The sequence below is a fragment of the Acanthopagrus latus genome, unplaced genomic scaffold (assembly GCF_904848185.1).
Source record: "Acanthopagrus latus isolate v.2019 unplaced genomic scaffold, fAcaLat1.1, whole genome shotgun sequence".
NCBI classification, from domain to species: Eukaryota; Metazoa; Chordata; class Actinopteri; order Spariformes; family Sparidae; genus Acanthopagrus; species Acanthopagrus latus.
In genome coordinates, this window is record NW_023504081.1 from 194,809 (window position 1) to 214,512 (window position 19,704).

The 19,704-nt window shown below is 48.4% G+C and overlaps 1 long non-coding RNA gene and 1 pseudogene across 2 annotated transcripts; one reads left to right on the forward strand and one right to left on the reverse strand.

Annotated features, from left to right (window-relative positions):
• Positions 1-5,524: 5,524 nt before the first annotated feature.
• Positions 5,525-9,043, reverse strand: LOC119016310. 2 transcript variants are annotated; one of them, XR_005073998.1, is made up of 3 exons: positions 8,900-9,043; positions 6,289-6,465; positions 5,525-5,692 (listed from the first exon to the last, which is right to left on the reverse strand). It is a non-coding gene; the product is annotated as an uncharacterized LOC119016310 (long non-coding RNA). The 2 variants fall into 2 exon arrangements; XR_005073997.1 differs by having other exon boundaries at positions 6,289-6,468.
• Positions 9,044-14,007: 4,964 nt separating this feature from the next.
• On the forward strand, positions 14,008-15,231 carry LOC119016315 (annotated as a pseudogene).
• Positions 15,232-19,704: the final 4,473 nt, after the last annotated feature.

The following is a 19,704-nucleotide window of genomic DNA, read 5'->3' on the forward strand; positions in this document are numbered from 1 at the left end:
CCACAAACATGCAGACAAAGGCAGATGATTTGGCTTCTACAGCATCATTTATATAAAAATGTAAAACAGTCAGAGCATGTCATTTTTCATCAATATCACTGAGGTTCTTCATCATAGGGACTTCCTAACTCTGTTGTAGGCTACAATAAAACAAGTAGTAACTGGTAGAAAGAATAGGAACAAAAGTGCTACATTGGCCAAATATGACTGAAGCAGTAATTCTGATTTCATTTCACTGTATTGTCTGTGGTGTCAGAATTTTTAGGGGAGAAATGTGCTAAAGTTTCCCTTTTAGATTTAGAAGATCAAAATGTGAAATTCCTGTCCAAAGTAGATTGAAAACCATTAACAATGCAAGGGGCAAATAAGGGACATTTCAAATTCGCTGTCATATATCCTCATTATGGTTCTTTTCTCAATGAGAAAAGAGTTTGTTGTTGTCATTCAACATTTGATCGTCTCTCCGGGTTGAGCTCTGTGCACTCACTGCCTATCACAATGCAGCTCCATGAAATAAACTGATACAACCTTGGAAGAGGGCACACTAACAAAGATGTTGATGTTAAACCTTTTTCCATTTTTGGTAACTGGTGGTAAAAGGCTTGTGTCCTACTGTACTGCTGCATCACTATAGAGTGCATCAGGTATCGGGCTCTTGTTCTCTTCTCCCTGAGTGGTTATAACCTGACTCTGAAAAAACCCAGAGGAAAACAGAGTAAAACTGAAAGACCAATGAAGTTGATCCAAATCTAGACCTTTGTTGATGGTATTGCCTTTTCCCCTGTGTACTTGAAAAAAGCTATCGTATACACTGGCCTGGTGGGGTACCAATATCCTGTAGTTAAAGGTCAAAGAGCGCAATGTATCCTCAATGGAAAAATGAAAACAAGAGGTGTTTAATATTTTCCCTATTCCACAGCCTGTGCCCAAAGCTCTTCATGTTCGAGCAGTCCCATGTCCTCTCCTCCAGCATCACCCTCCCCCGCAAGAGCAAACTGGCCCAACACTTTTATAGTAAACTGGGACAAGGTGCCTCCCGGTATATGCACAGCCATCCAGAACGGAAAGAAGCCTTCACCCGCAGATAGCTGTTGATGACATGCGGAAGACTGAAGTGAATCCAAGCAGAACCCAGTGTCTTATCATTGCAAGGGACATAGCACAATATCCCCAGTCATTCATGGATACAATGGACGATGGAACAACAACCGTAGGGACAGGGTATGAATCTCTTCTGTGTCTAATAAAGACATGCATAGAACATCTGAACAGAAACAACACCCTCGCTCGTCACAGAACAACAAAGGCTGTAAATCAGGTGAAACCACAACGAGGACCTGCAGACACTTATGGCTGCATGCTATGGCAGCCTGAGCTTCCACCTGAGGAGACAAAAGACTTTCTGGAAAATAAGTGACAACAGCTGATGGAGCTCTTTTCACGTGAAGGTGCCTCAGGAATGGAAAGGGCAGAAGTGCTAAAGCTTATGGAAATAATGTATTACTTGCAACGCATTTCTCAGTCTGATTCAGAGTCTTTGACTCATTCTCACTGTACCGTCTCTTCAAACTCTATGTATTTTTAACGTTTCATTCATTCTCTTCAGACGTGACTTCAAATGCATTAAAGCAACCAATTCACTTTGGCCTTAGTTTTTCAACAAATTGTACATTATTTAACAGCTTTTATATTTTGTGGACATTATTCAAAGTCTCCTCCTTGAACCGGCACCTTATCGTGGTGGAGGAGCTTGAGCACCTGAATGATCCTAGGAGCTGTGTTGTCCGGGGCTTAATGCCCCTGGTAGGGTCTCCCAAGGCAAACAGGTCCTAGGTTACAGGTCAGACTAAGATCGGTTCAATAGCCCCTAATGACAGACAATCAATCAAGGACGCTTACGTCGCCCGGATTGGCGTTACCGGGGCCCCACCCTGGAGCCAGGCCTGGGGTTGGGGCTCGCAGGCGAGTGCCTGGTGGCAAGGTCTTTGCCCACGGGACCCGGCCGGGCGCAGCCCGAAGGAGCGACGTGGGCCTGCCCTCCAGTGAGCTCATCACTTGCAGGAGGGTTCAGAAGGGGCGGGTGCGGTGTGATTTGGGTGGCGGTCATGGGCAGGGGCCCCGGCAACCCAATACCCGGATGGTGACTCCAGCCATGAGGACATGGAATGTCACTTCATTGGGGGGGAAAGAGCCTGAGCTGGTGCGAGAGGTTGAGCGGTACCAGCTAGAGATAGTCGGGCTCTCCTCTACGCACAGTCTGGGCTCTGGAACTGAACTCCTTGAGAGAGGCTGGACTCTCTTCTATTCTGGAGTTGCCCGCGGTGAGAGGCGGCGAGCTGGTGTGGGCTTGCTTATAGCTTCTCGGCTCAGCCGCCATGTGTTGGAGTTTACACCAGTGAACGAGAGGGTCGTTTCCCTGCGCCTTCGGGTCGGGGATAGGTCTCTCACTGTTGTTTCAGCTTGTGGGCCGAACAGCAGTGTAGAGTACCCGGCCTTCTTGGAGTCCCTGGGAGGGGTACTGGAGAGTGCACCAACCGGGGACTCCGTCGTTCTTCTGGGGGACTTCAACGCTCACGTGGGCAGCGACAGTGTTACCTGGAGGGGTGTGATTGGGAGGAACGGCCTCCCCGATCTGAACCAGAGTGGTGTTTTGTTACTAGACTTCTGTGCTAGTCACAATTTGTCCATAACGAACACCATGTTCAAGCATAAGGGTGTCCATATGTGCACATGGCACCAGGCTGGAGGTCAGTGATCGACTTTGTGGTCGTGTCACCTGGCCTCCGGCCGTATGTCTTGGACACTCGGGTGAAGAGAGGGGCTGAGCTGTCATCTGATCACCACCTGGTGGTGAGTCAGATCTGTTGGCAGGGGAGCAAGCTGGACAGACCTGGCAGACCCAAACGTATTGTGAGGGTCTGCTGGGAACGTCTGGCAGAACCCTTTGTCAAAGAGGTCTTCAACTCCCACCTCCGGGAGAGCTTGGACCTGATCCCGAGGGAGGCTGGGGACATTGAGTCCGAATGGACCATGTTCTCCACCTCTATTGTTGACGCGGCTGTCCGGAGCTGAGGCTGTAAGGTCTCCGATGCCTGTCGTGGTAGCAATCCCCGAACCCGGTGGTGGACTCCGGAAGTAAGGGATGCTGTCAAGCTGAAGAAGGAGTCCTACCGAGCCTGGTTGGCCCGGGGGACTCCTGAAGCAGCTGACGGGTACCGGCAGGCCAGGCGAGCGGCAGCATGGGCAGTCGCTGGACTGGCAGACCGGGGTGGTGGTCCCCCTATTTAAAAAGGGGGACTGGAGGGTGTGTTCCAACTATCGGGGGATCACACTTCTCAGCCTCCCTGGGAAAGTCTATTCCAGTGTACTGGAGAGGAGAATTCGGCCAATAGTCGAACCTCGGATCCAGGAGGAACAATGCGGTTTTCGTCCGGGCCGCGGAACACTGGACCAGCTCCATACCCTCCGCAGGGTGCTCGAAGGTTCATGGGGGTTTGCCCAACCAGTCCACATGTGTTTTGTGGACTTGGAGAAAGCATTCGACCGTGTCCCTCGTGGCATTCTGTGGGAGGTGCTCCGAGAGTACGGGGTCGGGGGCCCTCTGTTAAGGGCCGTACGGTCCCTGTACAAGTGGAGCAGGAGCATGGTTCACGTTGCCGGCAGTAAGTCAGACCTGTTCCCGGTACATGTTGGACTCCGGCAGGGCTGCCCTTTGTCACCGGTTCTGTTCATTATTTTTATGGACAGAATTTCTAGGCGCAGCGACGGGCCGGAGGGGATCTGGTAGGGAAGCCACAGGATTTCATCTCTGCTTTTCACGGATGATGTGGTCTTGTTGGCTCCTTCGAGCCGGGACCTCCAGCATGTCCTGGGGCAGTTTGCAGCCGAGTGTGAAGCGGCTGGGATGAGAATCAGCACCTCCAAATCCGAGGCCATGGTTCTTGACCGGAAAAAGGTGGCTTGTCCCCTCCGGGTTGGGGGAGATCTACTGCCTCAGGTGGAGGAGTTTAAGTATCTTGGGGTCTTGTTCACGAGTGAGGGAAGGATGGAGCGTGAGATTGACAGGCGGATTGGTGCGGCGGCCGCAGTAATACGGTCGTTATACCGGTCTGTCGTGGTGAAGAGAGAGCTGAGTCGAAAGGCGAAGTTCTTGATTTACCGGTCAATCTACGTTCCTACCCTCACCTATGGTCATGAACTTTGGGTCATGATCGAAAGAATAAGATCCCGGATACAAGCGGCTAAAATGAGTTTCCTCCGCAGGGTGGCAGGGCGCTCCCTTAGAGATAGGGTGAGGAGCTCTGTCACTCGGGAGGAGCTCGGAGTAGAGCCGCTGGTCCTCCACATCAAGAGGAGCCAGTTGAGGTGGCTCGGGCATCTGTTTCGGATGCCCCCGGGGCACCTTCCTCGGGAGGTGTTCCTGGCATGTCCCGCTGGGAGGAGACACCGGGGAAGACCCAGGACACGCTGGAGCGACTATGTCACCCAGCTGGCCTGGGAACGCCTTGGGATCCTCCCAGAAGAGCTGGATGGATGGATGGATGGATGGATGGATGGATGGATTATTCAAAGTTTTCAGAGCGAGCAATCTGCATTTGGCTTCAGCTGGTCAACAGGGAGCATTCACAACCACAAGTTCTTCAGTAATTGCCTTCTCTAGTGTTAATAGCTCCTCTTTTCCAGTAATATCTGTAAACACTATCCAAACAAAAATGCACAACTGGGCTGTATCGCTAGTGTCTCTAGGCTCGTCTAATTGCAGTGAGAAACACTCACAGTCTGCAATGTCTACAGACACACACATTTATGAAACAATGGTGGTCTCTTGTCCAACATGTTTCTGCCCCATTCAGAGGATTTTCTCTAATCAAGCAACAGACCAGAGTGAACAATCTGCTTCCTATTCACACCAACAGGCAGATGCCCAGTGTGTGATCTGTATTCTCAGGTGTGTTGAGTGGACGAGGCCTCCGACTGACAGGAAGTAAAAACAAAACCAGGAGAGAAAACTTTCTTCATTCTTTAATTATATATATCTTAAACACAAAGTAAATAGTGTTTCTACACACAGACTGCTGAAACATCCAACAACAAATAAAGGTCTTTAAAGATACAAAAAAATGTATGAAGGACGGATGGATGAAGGACGTTACAGCTTAGTCTCTTCGCATAATTCTGTCTGGCTCCCAAGCAAAAAAACTGAAAGACAAAAAAGTTACTAAGTTTTCAGACTGTCAAAGAATTTCACTTCAAACAAGATATTTCACTGCTGTAATAACTTCAGAGACGGAATTCTGTCCCAACTTTAATTTCAAAGAAACATGTGAACAGGAAACTTTATCTATATCTCATTCCACTGCTACTTCCTCCTGGTTCTCCTCCCTCCTCTCTGCTCCAGCTTCCTCCTGGTTCTCCTCCCTCCTCTCTGCTCCTCCTGGTTCTCCTCCCTCCTCTCTGCTCCTGCTTCCTCCTGGTTCTCCTCCCTCCTCTCTGCTCCTCCTTCCTCGTGGTTCTCCTCCTTCCTCTCTGCTCCTCCTTCCTCCTGGTTCTCCTCCCTCCTCTCTGCTCCTGCTTCCTCCTGGTTCTCCTCCCTCCTCTCTGCTCCTCCTTCCTCCTGGTTCTCCTTCCTCCTCCTCCTCTTCCTCTTCAAGTCAGAGTTGCTGATGACGGTCGGCCTCCGTCTGCTGGCGCGCTGTTCAATTCAACACATGAAGAAGAGGTTGGTGGTTAAAATGAGGTCATCAGTGGGAGGTGTTAGTGAGCATCACATTGAGTAGACGTACTAGTCTCATACTTAATTTCACCTGCCTGGGGAACATTGCTAACACAGTACGATCTGGTGAGTTGATTTCTCGTGACAAAACGCCAAAAAAGAAGCCTAAAACCATTGGGTCGCCTGCTTCACCTAATGCTAATGCTAGTGATGCTAGCGGCAGCTCTCCCAGTCGAGCTTGTCGTCAAGCTACAGTTGATGACGACATCCATTATTTGCCGCTGATCTGGGAGAAGGTCTCCAACAAGATCCTCAAACACATTAACAACAGGTTTGAAATCCTACATTATTTCACAGTGTTTAGATATTCTGGACATTACAGTAAGTTTTCACAGGCAGCAATCTGCATTTGGCTTCAGCTGGTCAACATGGAGCATTCACAACCGCAAGTTGTTCAGAACGTGCCTTCTCTAGTTCTCTTCAGTTTCTGTGAATCAGCTGGTCAACAATGTGTCTGATTCAGGTTCTGATGAGGTCACATGAGTCAGTGAGTCAGTAGAGGAGAAGGTCTTTACCTTGGCCCGACGGGCTTTGCGGCGTCTCACCAGGCTGCAGACGTCCAGTTCCTCTTCATAGTCACAGCTGTCGCAGCGAACGCAGCAGCGTTGACCTCTGACCCACAGAACCACGCCCGAATACACCAGACCGCTCCCTGAAGAAATGGCCTGACACCGAGAACCAGCTCTCCAGTTCTGCTACACACAGACCACAAGAGACCGGATCAGACTTTACTGCTGTCACTTTAAAAACATCTACAGGTTTTGTAAATTCACCTTCAGGTGTGTCTACAGGCGTGGTGAAACATGCAGCTTCTTCCTCTTCACTGACCTTGGCCGCGTTTCCCAGATTCGATCATTCTTAAGGACTTAAGAAGGCTCTTAAGAAGTGTTCAGCTCAGAAGGAGCACTAAGATACGGGTGTTTCCCAGACACGTTCTTAACTGCCTTCTTAGGAGAACCTTAAGATCAAGCTGAAGAAGCTTCTTGAGAAGCTCTTAGTGGGAGCTGTCCACTGCGGTGGTGCTGAAATTGAATCAATCGATGCCAGGCAAATCGATCACCCACCTCTTTATCAGTGCGTAAGTCGCACACAGCGCCCAGTGGCCCCCCCACACCCAGTGAAGACAACACGAAGCCCCCCCACCCCTATGGTTTCAATAAGCTACTTTGGTTTCCTTTTCAACCATGTATTGTGTGGATCATTTTGCATTGAAATGAGGGTGTCAAACCTAGCAACGACAAGACAGGCAATTTGTAATTTATCTAAGCTTAGGTTCATGACTTGTGTGTAATGTGCGCCCTGACGCACGTGCTTCTCTCTACTTTAGCACAACATGTTTTGCCGCTAATTTCCCACTTTTATCCTGGTCACCTCAGAGATGTGGACACTATACTCCCACATACTGTATGCAACAATACTTAACATTCCAGTGCCAGACTTTCCGGTCAAGCACCCAGACACTGCAGCAATAAATTGTAGTGTGCAGGACATTACATGTAGCCTACATCTGCTGGTTCTGTTTATTTATTTCAGCCTTCAGGCCTGACAGTTGATATGGGTGGTGTGGTGGTTGTGGCTTTATGGTTTAGTGATCAGTGCTTGGTGACTGGTGGTGAAGGGGTAGGGGCTGGGGTTGTTGGACCTCAGAAGAGGTTGATAAGTTCCTGTCTGGTCTGGGCACCGGCCTGATGGAGTACTGCTCACACATCGCGGGGGGCAGGGTTTGGGGCTTCGTCCTCTGAATGTTCCTCTTCATCATCCACAGGAGGCGGCTCATCTGCGCCGAAGTTGTGCAGCATGGCAGTGACAACAAACACGCTGCAACACTTGAGTTGTGATGAGTGCAGCCCCGCCGACGAACGATGAATGCACCTGTAGCGGGACTTCCAGATGCCAAACACCCATTCAACCTTCGTTCTGGTACGTGTGTGGGCCTCATTAAACCTCTCCTCCTGTGGTGTTGCTGAGTTGGTTACCAGCGTCATGAGGTAACTCCAGAGAGGGCAGCCACTGTCCCCTAGGAGGATGCTCCTACCAAACTCTCCTCTGCCAGCTTTCTGCCCCACAGCTGAGTTGGCCCATATGAAGCTGTCGTGTGTGCCTCCTGGCCACCTGGCGACGATGTCAGTGATGAGGCCATTGTGGTCCACCACCACCTGGGTGTTGATGGCCGCGTAGTGCTTTCTACCGATCCAGCACGGATCCACCAGGGAGGGATTATGGATAGGAATGAGGGTGCCATCCACCACACCGATCACCCAGGGGATCCCTGCCACTGCGTGGAACCCTTGGTGGACCTGGCAGACCTCGTTCCGTGTGGTGGGCATCTTTATGTGGGTCCGGGCATGGCGCAGGAGAATCGGTGTCACAGCTGCCACACTCCGTGACACCGATGCCTTGCTGAGGCCAGTGCCGTGCCCCACCACTTCCAGGAAGCTCCCCACTGCATAAAAACGCAGCGCAGCCAGGAGCTGCACCTCCGGGCTGAGGGGAAAAATTGCAGCGGGTTGCTCTCTGGATGTGTGGAGACACCAGAGTGATCAGCCGTTGGATCTCCACACGGGGCAGCCGGTACTTTGCCTGGACAGCCCGGCCTGACAGCACGTCCAGTGGGGAGAAGTGCTGATGCACATATGCATTTATGTAAACCATCTGGCTTCGTGCACGGCGACGCTGTGGGTTCGCAGCGAGAATGTGCTGTATTGCAGCCATTTTTTTATGTGTAGTACTATAAACTCATAAATGCCGATGTGTGTGAAAAACTTAAATGTGTAATTCAATAAAAGGTTTTTTTTCTTCTCTACTATTAGCCTATGTTTCTTGCACCAGTGGTACGCAGCTATGAGCGCATTTCAACATTGAGCATTGTTTTATTATTTTGTAGAGGATATAAATTTCCCTGACGCGGCTTGATCACTGAGCATTTGGTCGCTAAGAAGGCTGTTAAGAGTGGGTCAGCACAATCTTACATTTCCTTCTTAGTGAAAGATCTTCTTAAGCTAAGAGAGACTCTGGGAAACACATCCTTCTTTCACAGCGTTCTTGAGAGCGCTCCTAAGAAGATCTTAGCACTTAAGAGCTTCTTAATGAATCTGGGAAACGAGGCCCTTGATGATGAAGACTCACCTCATATGAAGAGCAGCGCTGCCCCTCCCTCCTCTCTGCTCCTCCTTCCTCCTGGTTCTCCTTCCTCCTCTCTGCTCCTGCTTCCTCCTGGTTCTCCTCCCTCCTCTCTGCTCCTCCTTCCTCCTGGTTCTCCTCCTTCCTCTCTGCTCCTGCTTCCTCCTGGTTCTCCTCCCTCCTCTCTGCTCCTCCGTCCTCCTGGTTCTCCTTCCTCCTCTCTGCTCCTCCTTCCTCCTGGTTCTCCTCCCTCCTCTCTGCTCCTGCTTCCTCCTGGTTCTCCTCCTTCCTCTCTGCTCCTCCTTCCTCCTGGTTCTCCTCCCTCCTCCTCCTCATCCTCTTCAAGTCAGAGTTGCTGATGACGGTCGGCCTCCGTCTGCTGACGCGCTGTTCAATTCAACACATGAAGAAGAGGTGGTTAAAATGAGGTCATCAGTGGGAGGTGTTAGTGAGCATCACATTGAGTAGACGTACTAGTCTCATACTTAATTTCACCTGCCTGGGGAACATTGCTAACACAGTAGGATCTGGTTAGTTGATTTCTCGTGACAAAAGGCAGAAAAAGAAGCTTAAAACCATTGGGTCGCCTGCTTCACCTAATGCTAATGCTAGTGATGCTAGCGGCAGCTCTCCCAGTCGAGCTTGTCGTCAAGCTACAGTTGATGACGACATCCATTATTTTCTGCTGATCTGGGAGAAGGTCTCCACCAAGATCCTCAAACACATTAACGACAAGTTTGAAATCCTACATTATTTCACAGTTTTTAGATATTCTGGACATTACAGTAAGTTTTCACAGGCAGCAATCTGCATTTGGCTTCAGCTGGTCAACATGGAGCATTCACAACCACAAGTTGTTCAGAACGTGCCTTCTCTAGTTCTCTTCAGTTTCTGTGAATCAGCTGGTCAACAATGTGTCTGATTCAGGTTCTGATGAGGTCACATGAGTCAGTGAGTCAGTAGAGGAGAAGGTCTTTACCTTGGCCCGACGGGCTTTGCGGCGTCTCAGCAGGCTGCAGATGTCCAGTTCCTCATCACAGTTACAGCTGTCGCAGCGAACGCAGCAGCGCTGACCTATGACCCACAGAACCACGGCCGGATACACCAGACCGCTCCCTGAAGAAATGGCCTGACACCGAGAACCAGCTCTCCAGTTCTGCTACACACAGACCACAAGAGACCGGATCAGACTTTACTGCTGTCACTTTAAAAACATCTACAGGTTTTGTAAATTCACCTTCAGTTGTACAACAAAGATCACGGGTTGCATCATGAACAGAACTCTGATTCTCAACAGTTGGGACGAATTTAAACAGAATGTAATTGTTTTCAACCTTTAAACAGAACAAAGGCAAAATATCTGACACCCTGAAGAGCTTGAGTTACTTCTCACATGATTTTCTGTGTTGCTTTCACATAAAAGGGACAAAAGAAAGAAACAGTGACAGAATTTTAATATCTTTTAAAGGTAAATGATACAGATTCATTCTCAACATTTCTTCAGACTGAGCTTTTGTCTCCTGGTCTTCTCCCGTACAGCCGTGTGCACGACAAACACGTGATGTATTTGTGAGTTTAAAGGTGACGTTACCTACCTGAGAGTTTTGTCTCTGTGGTTGCACAGCAGCATCTGGACTTTGGAGCGCGCTCAGTTCCACTTCCTCCTCCACGCCGAGGCCATGGAACCTGACTCTGCAGCGCCCTCCATTCAGAGACACCACCTTCGCCGGATACAGCTGCCCGTCCTCCTCCCACACTGCCTGACAGTCAGCACCCACCATCCACTGAGAGAGAGACAGACAGCTCACTGCTGAATTGTCAGTCAGACTAAGTTTAATTCAACAGATAACACCTGAGTCACAGCAGACACACAGCCACCTCTTGGACACAGTAGGAGGCCAGATCAACTTGTGACTGCGGTGTCTGTTCACTGTGTCTGTACTGTGACAGTTTATAACACAAACAAACAAAACCTTTAGGAAACGCACTTGTCTTTGCTGTCAATTTGAGTAAACATTCTTCACATTGAACTATGGAACCCTTTTAAACGAAACTGAAAAAATGAAATAAAACGTAGGACTCGAACTAAGACTAATCGATGGAAAAAGCAGCCTGTCGAATGATAACCAATCCACTACACCAGACAAACCCTTGTTTGACTGACAGCATAGCCTCTCAGCACAGACACCTGTTGGACACAGAAGGTGGCCAGGACAACGTGTGACCATGGTCTCTATACACCAAAAATTGAATCAATTCATGCTTGCTGCCCAAAAGATGCAACAACTGGACAATACCAACATTTATGAAAATTGTCCTCCTCTTTATCTGCTCAAAATCTAAGATAGACCCAGTTATATTCCATCATTCAGGCATGTTATTTCATTTTACTTCAATATAGATGGTTTTAACTAAGAAAGAACATATTCTTTTGGAAAATCTTATTTGTGTTTAAAAGGGTTCCATAGTTCCTTTATGTGATGCATGTTTCCTCAAACAGGGAGAAGAGACAAGCAGGTGTTTTTAATAAAGGTTTATTAGAGATACACGTTCACAGGAAGAGCAACTCTCCCTCAGGGAGAAACACGTTTAATCAAACAGGAACCTGAACAGAGAAGACCCGGTGTTTCGGATTAGCACGGGTCCATGTTAACTGGCGACCGGCAGCCGAATGTGTCTGTAGTCACCGTAGCCATAGACATAATATACGTAGACGCCTCATAGCGTGCTAGAACGCAATCCCATGTCGCCGCCATCTTGGTTGGGTCTCCTCACCATAGCCATAGACATAATATACGTAGACGCCTCATAGCGTGCTAGAACGCAATCCCGCGTCGCCGCCATCTTGGTTGGGTCTCCTCACTGTAGGCCATAGACATAATATACGTAGACGCCTCATAGACTGATGCTGCCTATTGGAGCTGACGCATCAGTCCGGCCGCCATCTTGGATGGGTCTCCAATGTGCGCCCCCGTATTTATTTCTACTGTGGAAGGTGTAACCACAACTGCAATAATCATAACCTCCCGAATTTGTACCAGATTTTCACATGGTTACAAATGGCACATATTTAGCAATGATACAAGGCGCCGTCACAAAAATTATTAAAAATACAAAAAAAGTCTTACTTGTGAAAGGTAATCCCCCACGATCTGGTAACAATACTGCGCCGGTTATTGCAACCATAAACTGCACAAAATATGGTCATAGTTGCTCGCTCTCCATTGATTGCGATTGACTCTAGTGCGCATTGGAGACCCATTCAAGATGGCGGCCGCACTGATACGTCAGCTCCAATAGGCAGCATCAGTCTATGAGGCGTCTATGTATATTATGTCTAAGGCCTACAGCAGGGGTCACCAACACGGTGCCCGCGGGCACCAGGTAGCCCCCAAGGACCACATGAGTAGCCCTCAGGCCTGTTCTAAAACTGAAAATTGAATATTGATATTATCTGTTTCCCACATTGTTAAGTCATTGTTGATAATTATTGTGAGAAATAATTAACGTGATCAGTGTCTTCACATAGATGAGTATCATTAATCATTAATAATCATATATAACTAAAGGCAAACTGAGCAAATTTGTTATTTCAGAAGAGTGTATCAAACTGGTAGCCCTTCGTATGACTCAGTACCCATGAAGTAGCTCTCAGTTTCAAAAAGGTTGGTGACCCCTGGCCTACAGTGAGGAAACCGAACCAAGATGGCGGCGACGCGGGAATGCGCTCTAGCACGCTATGAGGCGTCTACGTATATTATGTCTATGACCGTAGCTACAACAGATGTTGAAAACGGGAGCAGAAGACGTAGTTGTCCTCAGATTTGCCTCTTTGTTCAGGTTTTCTGTGGTTAAAACATCCCTGCTGGGCTCTTCCCTCTTCGCTAGCTGCTACTGGGGGAATCCTGGTTAGTTCTTTTCCTCCGCTCAGTAATATGCTTAAATTCAGTGGGTTGTCTCGTCCCTAGTTCAGACACTAACTTTTCTACATGAACATTAAGATAATAATTGATTAATAACGCGCCACTCACCTGCTTCTCGAGTTCAGTCATGGCTCGAAGTTAACCATTAAACATCAACGTCAACACTCCCGGATGTGAGGAGAGAGCTTCCGGTTGGACCTTTCAAAATAAAGGTTTTTCTAAAACACAGGCCAAAGCATTCATACAGAAACTAAATTCTTGATACTGATCCAATCCTTCGTTCTGTATACACACCCTGTTGTGCGTGAACAGTGTTTTGATTCATGGTAAAGTCTGAAATGAATATTTAGTGTTTATCAGCCCTGAAGAAGAAAGAGCTGAATGAATGACATGAGTAACAGCAGGCCTGTGATGTGCAGCTGCTGTTGTAACGGACTGGATGTATGTTTGTATCTTTTTCTTTTTCTTTTTTTTTTTTTTGCTTATTCTGTTGGTGTTTGTTTGAAAAGTAACTATATTATTTGCAATTTGTGTTCCTGTGAGTTCATGACATATGCCTCATACATATATATATATATATATATATATATATATATATATATATATATATATATATATATATATATATATATATATATATATATATATATATATATATGTATATATATATATACATCTAACTCTCATTTATTAGCAAACAAGTCGACATCCAGCAGCAGTGTTAATAATGTGCTGTCCAGGTTGGATAGTGTCACAGAGATGCTTCTTTCAAAGTCAGTGTGGACCCTTACAAGCCAGCCGCAGAGAGTCATTCAGAGTAGTGTCCGACCGATAGGGGCTTTTATGGCCTGATAATGATAGCCGAAATTAGAGGGGATGCAATCACAGATAGCCGATATGCAACCGATTCAGTGAGTTTTTGAGCTGGAATGAAAACAGGCCTTGGATTGTGCATAGATTTTGCACCAATACGATTATGCAATAGTACAGTCACAGTGACAGTAGTACAGACAGATGCTTTCTTAAACCAATGTCTTTATTCAAGACTTTTAACATTTAACAGACTTTTTAAAAATGACATTTAACATTTGAACTTTTTCAGTCAAGCTGAGAAAAAGAGCAGATTGGCACACAAACAAAAATAAAATAAATAATGTAGCAGAACTTTCAATAAATAAATAAATAAACAACATGCTGTCAGTCAGCATCTGAGGGACTTCACTGACATGTGAGCTGAGCCAAAGTCTCTGGCTGAGCTCAGCGCGCCTCACTGGACAAAATAAATCAGTACACCAGCGCATGCTTTTGTCATCGTCACACTTTCTTTTCTATCGGCGCAACATTTCACCGATACGATAGAACCCCCGATAGAAATTGGGCCGGTCTATCGGGCCCCGATATATCGGTGGCCGATAATTGGTCGTTCACTAAATCAGAGTCTTCTCCACAGACACTTGGGTCCGGTCATGGTGGGAATCAGCAGAGAGTTCATCAGGAACAGCCTGTTGAGGAACCCTGTCGGTGTTGCAAATCTATTAGGGGCAACAAACTTCTTCAGTACATCTCAGTCTAAACGAGAGAAAAATAAAGGTAATGGACCAAAGGGAAAAACTCCAGAGGAAGATGAAGATGAGAAGAAGCGCCGAGAGCAGAATGACCAGATGTCCTGGGAGCATGTGCGGACCTTCATCATTATAGCAGCTGTCAAGTCTGTGTTGAACTTGATTAATAGCAGCAGCGGTAACATCTCCTGGAATGACTTTGTCAGTTAGATGCTGGCCAAGGAAGAGGTGTCACGTGTGCAGGTCATTCCCGAGAGTGACATTGTAGAAATCAACCTTCATCCCGGAGTGGTCATCCTCGGAAGACCTAGGCTTGCACTCACATACAGAATGCAGGTCGCCAAATTTGAGGAGAAGCTGAGAGCTGTTGAAGAAGAGCTGAATATTGACGCCAAGGACAGGATACAGGTGTCTTACAAACACACTGAATTCTTCGGGAATGCAATCTAAGCTCTGGGAATGGCTGCTATTGGCATGGCCATTCTCTGGTATGTCTTTGCGACTCGCAGGCATGGGTGGCAGCTTCAGTGCTTTTAATCAGCTAAAGTAAAGGTGTGAGTTTAAAAGATGTAGCGGGCATGCACGAGGTGAAGATGGAAGTAAAGGAATTTGTTGACTACCTCAAACATCCAGAACGATACCTCCAGCTGGGAGCCAAGGTTCCCAAGGGTGCATTGCTGCCCGGGCCTCCAGGCTGTGGGAAGACCCTGCTGGCTAAGGCTGTCGCCACTGAGGCCCAGGTGCCCTTTCTAGCTATGGCTGGCTCTGAGATTGTAGAGGTCATTGGAGGCTTGGGTGCTGCGAGTGTCAGAACAACAACCACAAGGCTAAGTTGCTGATAGCCCGTGCTTACAGGCACACAGAGAAGCTGCTCCTGGACAACAGAGATAAGCTGACGCTGTTGGCCAATGCACTGCCTTCAGTTCCTGGGGAACGGGTATGGTGTAGGAATAGGCGGGATGGGAGAAGGGGCAAGCTTTGTGGCAAGTGGGATCCAGAGCCCTATGTGGTGGTGGAACAGTTGGATAAAGGGGGTTTAACCTATCGGGTTAAATCCGAGCACACAAGGAAAAAGAGGGTTCTGCACAGAAATCCTCTTAAACCTTACATTAATCCACCCCAAGTTGCCCCTGCAGCACATCCTGATCTGCCAGTATCCCCTGTTTGGGAACCCCCACCTGTGATATATGTGCCATGGGTAGCCCCTCCCGCTCCAGATGACCAAGGTAATGATGTGACCCCCAGGAGGTCAAACCATGCCAATAGGTGACAGCGACCAGCGGCGTGTTGCTTTACTGGTAAACAGTCACCTACGTCAATATCATGTTGTAAAACTGATGTGCGTGCAGGTACATCAGAAAACAGTGGCTTATGTGACATAATCACCTCGACAATATTGTCACGCTGAGCTTCAGGCAGGTGAGCAAAATGAGACTCAAGTTTCTTTAGTATCTTTGAGTTCTGTAACCTCCCCCGCATCACCACAGCAGAGAAAGACACAACATCCTTCTCTTCCCCACAGAGGTTACAGAACCCACACTAGATTCAGTCAGTCAGCACCGGACAGCTCCGCAGAGTGAGTGATAGGTTTGACAGGATCAGCACCGGACAGCTCCACAGAGTGAGTGATAGGTTTGACAGGATCAGCACCGGACAGCTCCGGACAGCTCCGCAGAGTGAGTGATGGGTTTGACAGGATCAGCACCGGACAGCTCCGCAGAGTGAGTGATGGGTTTGACAGGATCAGCACCGGACAGCTCCGCAGAGTGAGTGATGGGTTTGACAGGATCAGCACCGGACAGCTCCGCAGAGTGAGTGATGGGTTTGACAGGATCAGCACCGGACAGCTCCGCAGAGTGAGTGATGGGTTTGACAGGATCAGCACCGGACAGCTCCACAGAGTGAGTGATAGGTTTGACAGGATCAGCACTAGCTGACACACAGACCAGCCCAAGCCTAATAAATTATTGAATATTGAAAATATCTGACTATTAAGTGGGCTTTTATGTTGAAGTTCCTCATCAGAAACTCCAGCTATTGTGTTTATTTTCATGTTGGACTAATTGTACAAACAGATGAAATGTCATGACACACATCTTCTACGGCTTCAGTGTGATAAGAATAAGGATGGTAATATGAATTGAATAATAAATAAATAATCAATGAATGAATTCCTTAAATGCTCAATTAAGTAATTAACTAATCGTTTAAATAATTCATCAATCAATTAACAGACTGGCTGATTGATTGTATTTGTGTGAAATTGCAGACTGCCTTCATAAGTGTCTGCTTTTATTTTGAATTCTGTTCTGGCACGGCATTACCGTAATATCGCCTATATACAGGCACTGCAAATTAAGTGGCGGCTAGCTTCACCGGAGTGGTGGGTGGCTTGACCGCAGTGTGAAAGGGATGTTCGAGCCGGTGACACTGCTGACACTGCCGGCAACAAAGTTTGACTACCGGTTCAGAGTCCGTGTGGATGATTTTGATTATATTCTTTTTGCAACTTCATCCACTGTTAAGTGTTTTGGATGTGGCCAGGAGGGACATTTAATCAGGGCATGTCCTTGCCGGCGCGGCTGCGGGAGCGGCGGCGGCGGCGGCTGAGCCGCCCGCTCCTGTGTGGGGGCGAGCGGCGGTCGCCGCTGCTGCTGCTGCCGCTGCCGACGGCCGACCTGTTCCGGCGGTGCGGCGTGCGGCCGCGGTGGCCGGTGGCGGGGCTGGTGCCGCGGGGGGGAAACAAGTGGCAGAGATGCAGAGCCAGGCTGAAGAGAGCACTGAGGTGAATGGTGAGACGGGGGAGGTGGCAGGTGACACGAGTGAGACAACAGGTAAGGACGAGGTGTCAGGTGTTTTTTCAGATAAAGTGGGAGATGAGCTGGGCAAGGATGTAGGGGAAACGGGCATGGGGAAAGAGGCAGGTGAGGGTTCTGGTGAAGTGGGTGAGGGAAACCAAATAGCAGGAGAAACAGAGGAGGGAGGTGAACCAAGTGAGGAAGAGGCAGGCGAAGCTGAAGGTGAGCAAAGTGAAGCAGGTAAAGTAACAGGTGAGCTGTGTAAAAGGGTTGAGGTCGTTGACGACCAGTGTGAAGCAGGTGAGGTGACAGGTGAGCTGTGTGAAGCAGGTGAGGTGACAGGTGAGCTGTGTGAAGCAGGTGAGGTGACAGGTGAGGTGACAGGTGAGCTGTGTGAAGCAGGTGAAGTGACAGGTGAGGTGACAGGTGAGCTGTGTGAAGCAGGTGAGGAGACAGGTGAGCTGTGTGAAGCAGGTGAGGTGACAGGTGAGGTGACAGGTGAGCTGTGTGAAGCAGGTGAGGAGACAGGTGAGCTGTGTGACGCAGGTGAGGTGACAGGTGAGCTGTGTGAAGCAGGTGAGGTGACAGATGAGGTGACAGGTGAGCTGTGTGAAGCAGGTGAGGAGACAGGTGAGCTGTGTGAAGCAGGTGAGGAGACAGGTGAGCTGTGTGAAGCAGGTGAGGTGACAGGTGAGGTGACAGGTGAGCTGTGTGAAGCAGGTGAGGAGACAGGTGAGCTGTGTGAAGCAGGTGAGGTGACAGTTGAGCTGTGTGAAGCAGGTGAGGTGACAGATGAGGTGACAGGTGAGCTGTGTGAAGCAGGTGAGGAGACAGGTGAGCTGTGTGAAGCAGGTGAGGTGACAGGTGAGCTGTGTGAAGCAGGTGAGGTGACAGGTGAGCTGTGTGAAGCAGGTGAGGTGACAGGTGAGGTGACAGGTGAGCTGTGTGAAGCAGGTGAGGTGACAGGTGAGCTGTGTGAAGCAGGTGAGGTGACAGGTGAGCTGTGTGAAGCAGGTGAGGAGACAGGTGAGCTGTGTGAAGCAGGTGAGGGGACAGGTGAGCTGTGTGAAGCAGGTGAGGTGACAGGTGAGCTGTGTGAAGCAGGTGAGGGGACAGGTGAGCTGTGTGAAGCAGGTGAGGTGACAGGTGAGCTGTGTGAAGCAGGTGAGGTGACAGGTGAGCTGTGTGAAGCAGGTGAGGGGACAGGTGAGCTGTGTGAAGCAGGTGAGGGGACAGGTGAGCTGTGTGAAGCAGGTGAGGGGACAGGTGAGCTGTGTGAAGCAGGTGAGGGGACAGGTGAGCTGTGTGAAGCAGGTGAGGGGACAGGTGAGCTGTGTGAGGGGAACACAGTAGCTGAGGAGATGGAGGCCTGTGGGGCTGTGTTGGTGTCTGTTCCTCCTCCTAAGCAGTGCAGCAAGAGGAGGAACATGTTGACTGTGGAGGTGGGTGGAAAAGCTGGACGTCTGGCAGGTAAACCGAGTGCTGCAGAGAGCAGAGCAGCTCTGTATGACAGCAGTGACAGTGAAGGGTGTGTGTCTGACAGCAGCGACCTGTCTCACACTCAGCAGACTGCTGCTCAGGTGTATCCTGCAAACATCGTGAAGTCTTTTCTACAACAGACCAAAGGGCTGAGGAACATAGCCTTAGAACAGCGCTTCCCTGACCTGCAGGGTTTTTATGACTCAATCAGACATGTTGTGAAGCACAGAGCTGAGTCAGACCTGACAGACCCGGAAGTGTACAGGCTGAAAAAACTGATCAATAAAGTCAGAAAACAACTTGCTTATTAATGAAGATGAATGAACAGATTTTATTTTTATTTATTTCACTGATTGTTTTTAGTTTTGTTTTTAACATCTCCATCATTATGGATGTTTTTAAAATAGGCAGTTTGAATGTAAATGGTGCTAGAGAGACGAGAAAGAGGGCAGTAGTGTTTGAAACAGCTAAACTGAAACATACTGATGTCCTGTTTTTACAAGAAACACACAGTGATGTTGGAAACGAGGCAGACTGGAGCAGAGAATGGGAAGGAGAAGTGATCTTAAGCCATAACACCACCCTCAGTGGGGGAGTGGGCTTCCTGTTCTCTGGAGGTTTTACTCCAACCTCTCTGGAGGTCAGGCATGTTGTGGAGGGGAGGTGCCTTTTAGTCAAAACTCGTTTTGAACATTTTAACGTGGTTTTTATCAACATCTATGCTCCGAACAACGGTACAGAGAGGAAACATTTCTTTGAGAAAGTGAATGATGTTTTAAGCAGCTGTGACTCGGAGGACTATTTATTCTATCTATCAAAGATCTGGAGACTGATATTGTGGATCTCGAGTGTGTGAGTGAGTCCACAGGAAATCGAGGATATGTTGAAATCCTCAAGAATAAAAAGGTTACTTTAGCCAACCTGCTGGACACTAAAGTACAGGGTGCACTGGTCAGGTCCCGGATTCAGAACATCACAGAGATGGATGCTCCATCAAGTTTCTTCTTTGGACTTGAGAAGAGACGAGGACAGAAGAGACAGATCCACTC